Here is a 12,291-nt window from a genome sequence, read left to right as displayed (position 1 = left end):
CTGGTGGTAATGGGGGCAGGGCTCACCTGGGGGGACGGGGCTCACCTGGTGGTGATGGGAGGGCAGGGCTGACCTGGTGATGATGATGGGCGTGGGGCGGGGCTGACCTGGTGGTGATGGGGGGCAGGGCTGACCTGGTGATGATGATGGACGTGGGGCGGGGCTGACCTGCTGGTGATGGGGGGCAGGGCAGGGCTGACCTGGTGATGGTGGTGGGGTGGGGTGGGGTGTGACTGACCTGGTGGTGATGGGGGAAGGGTGGGGAGCAGGGTTCCTAAGGAGGTGGTTTCTTCTCCCCCATGGGGATGGGTTACTTAAGGAAGCTCTTCTAGTCCATGGAAAATGTTATGTTTGTGAATATGTTTTGGTTTTGTTTTTCTGAAGAAAGGATCGCTCATGTACTAAGTTTTAGCTTAGTAATCTCCCAAATGGAAAAAAGCCATTATGTAAAGACAAGGTGATTTGTGAGGAAGAAAAATAAGCTCCCTGACTTCCTCCCGTGAACTGTGACCTTTGTCGCTTGTTCACTTGTCTTCTTCTGTCGCAGACAGACCGTGGGGTGCGGGGCCGGGGCTACTGAACTGAACTCACAGGCAGAGCAGGTGAGCAGCACGTCATTCAGGTTCACAGTGAGGGGAGGCCTGTCGAGGGTTCCCTGGACCCCAGAGGCTCAGGGAGCTCAGAATCAGGGACGGGCTCCCTGGAAGCAGGTGAGGCTGAGTGTGTGCCCAAGAGTGGCTGGTGACAGGCCTGGGCAGTGACTGCAGGCCTGAGAGGGTGATGAGGAGCTAGCGTGGGAGCCTGGAGGAGGAGGCCGTGCCCCGGCCCTCCCCTGTGTCACTGCACTTCAGGTTGGCTGCGTCTCTGTAACCTCCAGGAGTCAAGCCTGGCCGTAAGGTGAAGACCGAGAAACCCCCTCCACACACCGCACTTGTCCGGACCCACAGGGCCAGGAGGTGGGGGCAGTGGCCCAGGCTGGCCTGACGTGGGCAGAGGTGCCAGGGACGGGCTGGCTGCCCCTGAGGCTGCAGGCACTTTAAACAGCGGGTCTGGGTCTCCCCCGAGGCCTGTTGTCCCTGGTGACCGGGTGACGGCACTGGACCTCCCTTGTCCCCACACATGGAGATTTAGGAAGGCAGCAGGGTTCACCGTTGTAAAATCCGCATCCCAAGCAAATCCACACGAAACCTTCACATGCAGTTCCTGTTGCTCTCGGGTCCCTGCCCAGCCTGACCCATGGCGCCTTTTCGTCAGGAGTGCCGCCTTCCACGGGCACTCACCTGGCTCGCGGTGTGGTGTGAAGTGGACTTTGCTGGGTTGGATGCAGCGTGCAGGGCTGGGGAGACCAGCGGGGCGTGGGGCAGAGGGCCCTGGGCCGTGTGGCTCTTGCTCCCCTATCCCTGAATCTTCAAGGGGCCCTTTGGCTCCATGTCAGGGGCGACCCAGGCCCAGCCAACCCCCACAAACACGCAAAAGCCATGTGGCTGGCCCCCGAGCACTGGTCTTGGGTGAGGCACAGAAGACCCTTGGTTCCAGCTTCTGTAACAACCAGCACCGTCCTGTCTCTTCACTGGTTTTCTCCTCGGAAAAGGGGGGCTAATAGCACCTGCACCCCTGTTCTGTGCCCCCGTGAGCACCCCTCGCCTCAGTTTCGTGGGTGTTCACGGGGCGGGCAGTGGGCTCCAGGCAGAGCCTCCTTCTGAAGGGGTGAGGGCTTGTGCCCACCCTGGAGGCTGAAGCCCCTGCCTGCATCGCTGGGGCCATGAGCTGTCACCCTGCGGCGCAGGGCTTGTCGGGGGGATTCCATTCATTCACCAGCACACACCTAGGGTGACCGCTCTGTCCAGGTGGAGACTGCCTGAGGCTGCGCTGGCACCAGCCGCCTGCACAGAGAGGCCCGGGCCGCTCGGGGATGGCAGCGGGGCTGTGAGCCTGGGCGTGCTGGCGTACTGACCATCACCCCCCCACCCCCCCCCGCCCCAGGATCCAGGACACCGTGGGGACACGGCTGCTGAGCTGGTGCCTGCCTGCCTCACGCCCTCACCCGAGCTCATTCAGCCTGGCCCGGCCCAGCAGAGTCGAGGGAGGAGACGGCCAGCTAGCGCTGCCTACAGACAGAGCCTGGAAGGAAGTGTTTAATCTTCAGGAGGAAGAGAAAGTAATGCCTCCCGAAGCAATGCGCGGGGAGGGAGCCCCTGAAATTCTCTGAGCTAGTGAATACCCCCTGGACAACCTCCCGAACTGCTGTGACATGATAATTGGATCTAATGTCGTAATTTTAACGCTTTTGACACATTTGACTTTTACTAATGAGGCTAACTGTGCGGGCGGGGTGACTGGCAGCTGCTGCTGCTTGGCCCTGAGGTTACTCTCATTTGTCTTTGATGCAAATTGCCTTCCACCAGGGACCCGGCGTGGGAGAGGTCACTCTGCCTGGATGACTTGGAATTACTGTCTGGAAAGTAAGGAAGCCTGGGACCACCGACAGGTGAGGGAGGCTCGGGGTCTGGGTGAGGGGAGGATGAAGCTCCAGTCGCTGGAAGCTTTACCCCCTCCCTGCCCCCAGGGCAGCGGGCAGCTTCAGGCCTATGAGGCTTCCTGTCCAGGAAGGAGGCCCCGGGGTGGGGGTGAGGTGCCCATGCCCCTCTCTCCAGGACCCAACTGCCAACTGGAGACTGGGGCCCCCCAGGGGCCAGGGGTGGAGGGAGCCCCAGTCTCCAGTTGGCAGTTGGAGACTGGCCCCGCCAGGCTAGCCCTCCTGTCTCTGGCTCCCTGGTCTGCACAGTGACCTGCGACTCTGCCCTTGTGTGGTGATGGCTTTTGTCCGCGGGGACTGCCTGCGTGTCACGGACGTCTTGTGGGGGGGCACCCTTTGAGAAGGAGACCCCACTCTGGGTTCAGGAGCTCTGGGTTCAGGCCTCCCCATTTGCATCGCCCAGACAAGTCCCTGCTTGGCGTGTGCTTCCTGTTCCTTTGTGTATTTACTGCACTGTATTGGCTGATATTTTATTAAGTACTTGCTTTCATTTAATGGAGGATATCTTCCTATAGTTTTTTTTTTTTTTAACAATTTTGTGGTCTTGATATTGTAATGTTGGCTTTAGAGATAAATTGGATAAATGTTCTCCCTGGTCTATTTTAACAAAGAATTTGAGTACTATTTGTATTATTTCACACTTATGTGGAAAAAATTCTTCAGTGAAGCTGTCTGGGTTTGACATTTTATTTGTGGGAAATTTTTTTTTAAGATTTAATACTTTTAATAGGTGTAGTACTCTTGCCTGGAAAATCCCATGGATGGAGGAGCCTGGTGGGCTGCAGTCCATGGGGTTGCTAAGAGTCGGACACGACTGAGCGACTTCACTTTCACTTTTCACTTTCATGCATTGGAGAAGGAAATGGCAACCCACTCCAGTGTTCTTGTCTGGAGAATCCCAGGGACGGGGGAGCCTGGTGGGCTGCCGTCTCTGGGGTCGCACAGAGTCGGACACGACTGAAGTGACTTAGCAGTAGCAGTAGCAGTAGGACTATTCAAATTTTATATTTTATATTGATTCATTCTTTTTGTCCATCCCAAAATTAATCTGTTTCACTGAAATCACCAAACTTTTTGGCATGAAATTGTTCATGATGAGTCATTACGATGTTTAATGTCTGTGCAGTCTGAGGGTTTCCACTCTTCCCTTTCTTCCCTTCAGTTTATGTCCTCTGGGTATTTTGATCTTCTTTTTCCACTGTAAAAGCTTAATTTATGCAATTTTAGGTCTTTTTTTTTTTTCAATTATAAGCATGTAAAGACAGAAACTTCCACGTACCATTATTTTAACTAGATAGCACAGATTTCCGTATGATGTGTTCTCATTTTCAATGTATTTTCTAGTTACCCTTGTGTTTTTCTTTCTGTGACACATGGGTTACTTAGAATTATGTTGTTTGATTTTCATATATTTGTATATTTTTACATATATTTTTACAACTCATTTTTAAATTATATTGTGGTCAACAAATATTCTCAGACTGATTTATTTTCTCTTTAGATTTAGAACCTGACAAAAGGGTTATCAAATTGAATATTCCCCGTGCATTTGAACTGAATGCAATTCTGCCACTACATGCAGCATTTTATTAATTTGAGTTAGATCAAATTAATTGTTTGATAGTGCTATTCAAGTCATCTTTCCACTTATTGATTTTGTGTCTCCTTGTTCTCTTCCTTACAGATGAATATTGAAAAATTTAACGACAATTTTGTAGCTGTCTATATAACCTTTCTATTTTAACTGTTTTTGTTTCTTTTATTTTGAAAATATATTATTGGGTGCATCAGTTCAGTTCAGTCACTCAGTGGTGTCCCACTCTTTGCAACCCCATGGACTGCAGCACGCCAGGCCTCCCTGTCCATCACCAACTCCTGGAGTTTACTCAAAACTCATGTCCGGTGAGTCGGTGATGCCATCCAACCATCTCATCCTCTGTCGTCCCCTTCTCCTCCCGCCTTCAATCTTTCCCAGCATCAGGGTCTTTTCCAGTGAGTAAGTTCTTTTCATCAGGTGGCCAAACTATTGGAGTTTCAGCTTCAGCATCAGTCCTCCCAGTGAATATTCAGGACTGATTTCCTTTACGATGGACTGGTTGGATCTTCTTGCAGTCCAAGGAACTCTCAAGAGTCTTCTCTAACACCACAGTTCAAAAGCATCAATTCTTCGGTGCTCAGCTTTCTTCACAGTCCAACTCTCACATCCATTCATGACTATGGGGAAAACCAAAGCTTTGACTAGACAGACTTTTGTTGGCAAAGTAATGTCTCTGCTTTTGAATATGTGGTCTATTTTGGTCTTATCTTTTCTTCAAAGGAGCAAGCATATTTTAATTTCATGGCTGCAGTCACCATCTGCAGTGATTTTGGAGCCCCGAAAAATAAAGTCTCTCACTGTTTCCACTGTTTCCCCATCTATTTGCCATGAAGTGATGGGACTGGATGCCATGATCTTAGTTTTCTGAATGTTGAACTTTAAGCCAACTTTTTCACTCTCCTCTTTTACTTTCATCAAGAGGCTCTTTAGTTTTTCTTCGCTTTCTGCCATAAGGATGGTGTCATCTGCATATCTGAGGTTATTGATATTTCTCCCGGCAATCTTGATTCCAGCTTGTGCTTCTTCCAGCCCAGCATTTTGCATGATATACTCTGCATATAAGTTAAATAAGCAGGGTGACAATATACAGCCTTGACGTTCTCCTTTTCCTATTTGGAACCAGTCTGTTCCACGTCCAGTTCTAACTGTTGCTTCCTGACCTGCATACAGGTTTCTCAGGAGGCAGGTCAGGTGGTCTGGTATTCCCATCTCTTTCAGAATTTTCCACAATTTATTGTGATCCACACAGTCAAAGGCTTTGGCATAGTAAATAAAGCAGAAGTAGATGTTTTTCTGAAACTCTTGCTTTTTCAATGATCCAACGGATGTTGGCAATTTGATCTCTGGTTCCTTTGCCTTTTCTAAAACCAACTTGAACATCTGGAAGTTGAGGGTTCATGTACTGTTGAAGCCTGGCTTGGAGAATTTTGAGCATTACTTTACTAGTGTGGGACATGAATGCAATTGTGCGGTAGTTGGAGCATTCTTTGGCATTGCCTTTCTTTGGGCTTGGAATGAAAACTGACCTTTTCCAGTCCTGTGGCCACTGCTGAGTTTTCCAAATTTGCTGGCATATTGCGTGCAACACTTTCACAGCATCATCTTTTAGGATTTGAAAGAGCTCAACTGGAATTCCATCACCTCCACTAGCTTTGTTCGTAGTGATGCTTCCTAAGGCCCACTGAACTTCGCATTCCAGGATGTCTGGCTCTAGGTAAGTGATCACAATATTGTGATTATCTGGGCTGTGAAAATCTTTTTTGTATAGTTCTTCTGTGTATTCTTGCCACCTCTTAATATCTTCTGCTTCTGTTAGGTCCATACTATTTCTGTCCTTTATTGTGCCCATCTTTACATGAAATATTCCCTTGGTATCTCTAATTTTCTTGAAGAGATCTCTATAGTCTTTCTCATTCTATTTTCCTCTATTTCTTTGCACTGATCACTGAGGAAGGCTTTCTTATCTCTCTTTGCTATTCTTTGGAACTCTGCATTCAAATGGGTATATCTTTCCTTTTCTCCTTTGCCTTTTACTTCACTTATGTATTAGGTGCATGCATATTTAAAATCATTGTGTCATCTTGATGAATTTACCATCTATTTCATCTTTACAACATGTCTCTCTATTTCCCTGGTAATATTTTTTGTACTGAATATTAATACTTTCACTGTATTTTTTAGGATTAATATTGGCATAGCAAACACTCTCCCACTCTTGTTTTTTATCTGTGTCTTTATATTTAATGTGCATGTTTTGTAAACAGCTTGTAAGTTGGTCTTGCTTTTTGTTCAGTGTGACCATCACTGTCTCTTAATTGGCAGGTCATCACTAATACTAAATAAAAACATCACTCTGTTTAGGCTCATGTACCCACATTATGGAGAAGGAAATAGAGACCCACTCTCCTAGTCTTGCCTGGGAAATCCCCTGGACAGAGGAACCTGGTGGGCTTTAGTCCACAGGGTCACAAGGAGTCAGACAGGACTGAGCGGCTGTGCACACATGCGCCCATATTATACTGCTATATGTTCCCCATGTGTCACTTTTGGGCTTTTTGCCTTTTCTCTTTTTTCTGTCTTCTTTCTTTAAACTTTTTGTTTTGAGAGTATTGTAGACTACAGAGCCCTTGCGGAGATAACACATGCTCCTCACACAGCTCCGAGTCTGTTACCATCTCACACTTGAGAATTAACATGTGAACAGAATCTAAGTGGACTTCGCTTGCCCACTGTCCCGGGGTCTGGCCCAGAGCCTTGCCTTGTCTTGAGGGGCCATTTCTCTCTTTTTCCCCATAACTGACAGATCCTCCCTGTGGGCTTGTTTCTGGCGACCCTGACTCTTGACCAGTGCTGATCAGGGAGTGAAGGATAGCCCTCATTTGGGGTTTGTTTTCTTTTTCTTGAGGTTAAGCTCAGGTGATGAATTTTGGGGAAGATCTGCACAGAGACAATATATGACAGCGCTGCTGTGTCCTTGCGTGACACGAGGCCGAGCCAAGGAGGTGAAAGACTACCTCTTCTCTTGTAAACCAGCACCTTTCGGATAGAAGAACGTCCACATTATGCAAACATCTGTTTCTCGATTGTATTTTACCAACCGGTTCTAACATTCATTGGCTGAACTTGCCTGTATCTATTATTCTTGTGATGTTCTGATAATGGTTTTAATTCCCTCTTTTTTTTTTTACACTCATTGATTGTAAATTTTTGGTAAGGAAAATTTCTCCCTTCTCCAACATGCATTTTGGGTGGATTTTCTAGGTATCGTTCTGTTATTGATTTCTAGTTTAATTCTCTTATGGTCTCAGAACGTCTTTTGACTCTGACCTTTTAGATTTGTCATGGTTTGTTTTATGCTAAAAAACTGATCTGTCTTGATGGAAGCCCCACACGCGTGTGAGGCATGTGTTCTCCATTTGCTGGGTGAAGGAGTCTATAAAAATCAGTTTAGCTGTGCTTGTTGACGGTCGTGTTCAGAAGATCCAGGAACACCCTCACCGATACTCAGTTTTCCTGTTCCGTCAGTTACTGGGAAAGGAATAAATTCTGTGATTGTAGACAGCCCTGTGTTGCCTCAGTCTCCCGCAGCTTTTGCTTCACGTGTTTGGAAGCTCCGGTGCTGGCTGTGTGCACGCAGGTGTCCTGTCTCCCTGGGGAGCAGGCCTCCCACCGCGTGAGTGCCCTCTGCGCCCTGCCGGTGGCGCTCTCCCGCGGACCTCACTGTCGTGTCCCCGGAGCTACTCCAGCTGCCTTTCGAGTACAATCGGAGGACTCGTCTTTTCTCAGACTGTTCCATTCTAACCTATCTGTGTCTTCGTCTTTAAAGTTGGTTTCTGACACAGCAGTGCGCTGGGCCTTCTTGTTACTTTTCGTCCAGTCTGTAAACCTCTGAGTCTTAGCTGGTGTGTACAGACCATTCACGTGTAATGTGATCATTAATACGCTGGATTAAATCCATCATCTTACTGTTTTCTATTTGTTCTGTTTTTTCCTCTCCTGCTTTCCTTCAGGTTATTTGAGTATTTGTTTACCATTTTAGTTTCTGAATTGATTTGTATTTATATATATGTGTATTTGTATATATATACATCTATAAATTTGAACACATGCATATACATGTAGGCATATGGTGTAAGTATTATGCATATATACATATGTTTACATATATATTTTTTAACTCATTGGCTTAGGGTATATAGTATATACCTTTAATTAATTGGAGCCCTTTATTCAAGTAATACGATGCCATTCACATTAGCACAAGGACCCGCTGACCAGGTTTATCCCTAAATCCTCACTCCATCCTTTTTCTCCTTGTTCTCATATGTATCATTTTACATAATCTATAAAAACACAACACATTGCTAATAATTTTGCTTTAAACAGTCCATTGTTGTTACAACAACTGAAATAGGGCAAAAAAAATTTCACCTACCTTCAACTATTCCGTTCCCTGTGTTCTTTATTTCTTTCTGTAGATCTAATTTTTGTCTGATACCATATTATTTATACCTGAGAAGTTGCCTTTTACTTTTCTTGGATTCTAAGTCTAATGGAAATAAATTTTCACTGCTCCTTTTTTATTTTTGTCAGCAAAAGACTCTATTGATTCTTCAAGTTTGAATAATATTTTAACTGGGTTTATGGATCGACAGAATTTCCCCCTTTTTCTCCTTTAAAGATGTCTCTGCACCATCTTTTGTTCTGTGTTGTTTCTGAGTCATGGTAACTCCATATTTGCTCCTCCAATTGTTCTCCTGCCCCCAGCAGGCTTTAGTGAGGATTTCCTTGTCTCTTGTTTTCAGGAGTTTGCTGTGCCGTGCCTCGGAATGTTATTTGTTCATTTGTTTCTTTTGTGTTCATCTCTCTTGGTGTTTTCTGAGATTCTTGAGTGTGTGACTTGGTGTCTGTCATTCACTTGGGAGAGCCCTCCATTGCTGTTACAGTAAATATTCCTCCTGCTCTGTCCCACTCGCTCCACACGGGATTCCGATTATGCAGACACCTCCTTCCACAGCGAGCACATCTGGAGCTCCCGCCCCCTCCTCCAGCACATACACACTAGGTTTTCGTCTTTTTGCTTTCAGTTTGAGAAATTTCTGCTGGTCTATCTTTGCATCCCTGGATCCTCCCTTTCCCTTTACTTGGTTCCTTTCTCTAATTATCCTGTTACAGGATTTCCTCTTCTGTCATTTATTTTTCGCTTCTAGCCCCTTTCCTTGTTTCTTTCAGTTTCTCTTTGCTGAAATTACCCTTCTGATCATGCACATTACCCATTTTTTCATTATCGGAGAAGGCAATGGCAACCCACTCCAGTACTCTTGCCTGGAAAATCCCATGGATGGAGGAGCCTGGTAGGCTGCCGTCCATGAGGTCGCGAAGAGTCAGACACGACAGCGATTTCACTTTCACTTTTCACTTTCATGCGTTGGGGAAGGTAAGTTTCTAACATACTAATCACAATTACCCTAGCTCCCTCTCTGATAGTACTAGCATCTGTTTCATAGCCGAGTCTGGTTCTCATGATTACTTTGACTCCTTGAAGTGTATTTTGCTGGATGTTTCATCTTCCTTGTGGAATCCTGGTGAAATCGGGACATCTTGGGTAGCATGGTAGATACAGAAGTAAATAGTGTATGGACCTGAAAGTTGGCTCACCTCTCTGTCTGCTAGGCAAGGGTCTGAGCAAATCTAATTATGTGCCAGGCTGGATTTGGAGGCGTTGTTGCTATGGTAATGCTCAGGGTTCAGCGGCAATTCACATTCCCCTAGCAGTCTGGGTGTTTAGGGTGAGGGCTGGTTTGGATGCGTTTCCTGGTGCCTGCTGTGTCCTCACCCTTTACCCTCGGCTGGTCTGTCTCTTGCAGCCTATGTGCCATGGATCCTGTGCTGACGGGGTTTGGGGGTGAACAGGGGTTCTGTTGTTCTGGTCAAGCTGTGCCTTGGCCACGGAGAGGCCCTGGCCCCTCGGTCATGGGAGGGCAGCCTCTTAGCTCTGAGGTGGTCCTGTCTGCCTGGTGTAGTGTGGACACGTCTCTCTGCGCCCCGGGGTGGCTTCTGCTCTTGCCCCTTCCTGCGAGCTGCACTGAGCTTTCCCCAGTGCCCAGGGGCTGACAGTGCTCTTGCCTGTCCCGATTCCTATTTTCCAGGTCGATGAATGTAAAATCAGCACACCACATGGTGTAAGTTTAAGGTGTAGAACGTGCTGATTTGATACACTTATATGTTTCACAATTATTCCCCCACACTTCCATCACCTCATATAATTACCCTAAGGCAATTAGTGAAAAATATATATGTATACATATGTATATATACATAATACACCATATGCCTATATGTATGATACATGCATGTGTTCATACGTATAGAGGTATATGTACATATACACACATATGATATAAATACAAATCAATTCAGAAAGTAAAATGGTTAACAAATGCTCAAATAACCTGAGGGAAAGCAGCAGAGGAAACCAGAACAAATAGAAAACAGCAAGGTGGTGGATCTAATCCAGTGTGTCGACAATCACATGATGTGTGAACGGTCTGTACCAGTTAAGAGTCAGAAGTTGACAACTGGATGAAGAGTTAACAGCCGGCGCACAGCCGTACAGACCGAGGTGACCATCAGCATTTATCGCAGGTCTGCCCTGAGTTGGGCACAGGGTCTGGTCAACGCTGGTATGTTAGACCCGTGAGGTCTCTGAGCCCATGGAGATGGGAACCTAGAATGCAGTTCAGACGAACAAAAACCACTTTCATGTCACTCGTCCACAGAAGATTACTTTGTTTGGATGAGCAAGTGTAATTTTCCGTCTTCAGAAGTGTGCTTACTGTGAGACCAGTAGTTGGTGTAACCCTCAGACGTCACCCGGGACAGCGTGGTGCTGAACCTGTCCTCAGGTGGACACTCCGTAGTGACCGAGTGCCTCCCTGGGAAGAGACGGATTAGAGCTTAGCTTACAGAGCGTGGAAGGAACTCAGACCTAGCCTGTCAGGAACGCTGAGCTCTTTCTGGGGACACCTGAGCGCCAGGCGGCACCAAGTCCATGCCCTACTGTTCCCTGCATTCCACGCTCTGCAGCGGAGCCATCGGCCCTGTTGCAATGCCCACTGCGCAGATGCCGTCGCACAGGCGTCTTCACAGCCCCAGGACGCCCGGGCTGCCGTGTCGCCGACGCAACTGCAGCTCCCAGCAGTCTGAAGTGATGCTGCCCAGTCAACTCAGGGTACAGTGTTAATTTCTGTCTTTGTGGTTTAACACAGATGCAGGGGGTCCAACCAGCCAGCAGAGTGAAATTAGAAGCAACCGGCCTTATATCTGAGAAACAAGTACCTCTTCCTACTCTTGCTTTCATCCTGAAAACCAAGTGTCTTTTCAAGACGCTACACAGAAAGCTAAAGCCAGAAACTTGCTGATGCGTGGAGAAAACATGGTGCTTTCACTGAAAAATCGCTGTATTTTTGTTTTCTTTCTATATTTTACAGCCACCTCCTAGCGGCAGTATATCTTTCTGTCTTCTAGGGCTCTGCTCACTTAGCCAAACAAGGCTGGCTGTTGCCTATTGTAAGGTTCTTACACTACAAGTGAAATGGAATAATGCCACTTGAGGGTGAATAGTGATGTATTAAAACTGTGCTATCAATCCCAAAGCAGTCACAAACATAATAGAATACGTACTTGTAAGTAATTATCCAAGCAAAGTGATAAGTAGGGTTTACCTGGAAATGCAAGTTTGGCTTAACCCTGGGAAATCAGTTCCTGTAATTCACATTAACTGTATTAACAAAGTAAAAACGAATAATCACATTATCATTTAGCTGTTTCAGTAAGAGCATGTGACAAAATCCTACTTCTGCCCTAATAAAAATTATCAGCAAATAGAAGGGAACTTTGCAGACAGATAAAAGATTTACAACACACCTACAGTTAACAACATATTTTAAAGGAGAAAGACTGAATAATTTCCCTCTAAGAGCAAGAATAAGGCAAGGATACCTAATGTCACCACTCTTATTCAGGATTGTCCAGATTAGAAAAGAAGTCAAATTATTTTTATTTGGAAACAACATAATAGTCAATGTAGATGCTCCAATAAAATCTGTATCCCCCAAATCTATTAGAATAAATAAGTTTAGAAAAGTTATAGAATATA

The 12,291-nt window shown here is 46.4% G+C and overlaps 1 long non-coding RNA gene across 1 annotated transcript; it reads left to right on the top strand.

Annotated features, from left to right (window-relative positions):
* The first annotated feature begins 260 nt into the window (after nucleotides 1-260).
* On the top strand, nucleotides 261-11,931 carry LOC123329678. Its single transcript, XR_006545190.2, has 3 exons — nucleotides 261-2,158; nucleotides 2,406-2,488; nucleotides 11,402-11,931. It is a non-coding gene; the product is annotated as an uncharacterized LOC123329678 (long non-coding RNA).
* The last annotated feature ends 360 nt before the right edge of the window (nucleotides 11,932-12,291 follow it).

This window comes from Bubalus bubalis, chromosome 16 (genome assembly GCF_019923935.1).
Source record: "Bubalus bubalis isolate 160015118507 breed Murrah chromosome 16, NDDB_SH_1, whole genome shotgun sequence".
In the NCBI taxonomy this organism is placed as follows: domain Eukaryota; kingdom Metazoa; phylum Chordata; class Mammalia; order Artiodactyla; family Bovidae; genus Bubalus; species Bubalus bubalis.
The sequence above is the reverse complement of the archived record's forward strand: the minus strand, read 5'-3'. Positions and strand labels throughout refer to the sequence as shown.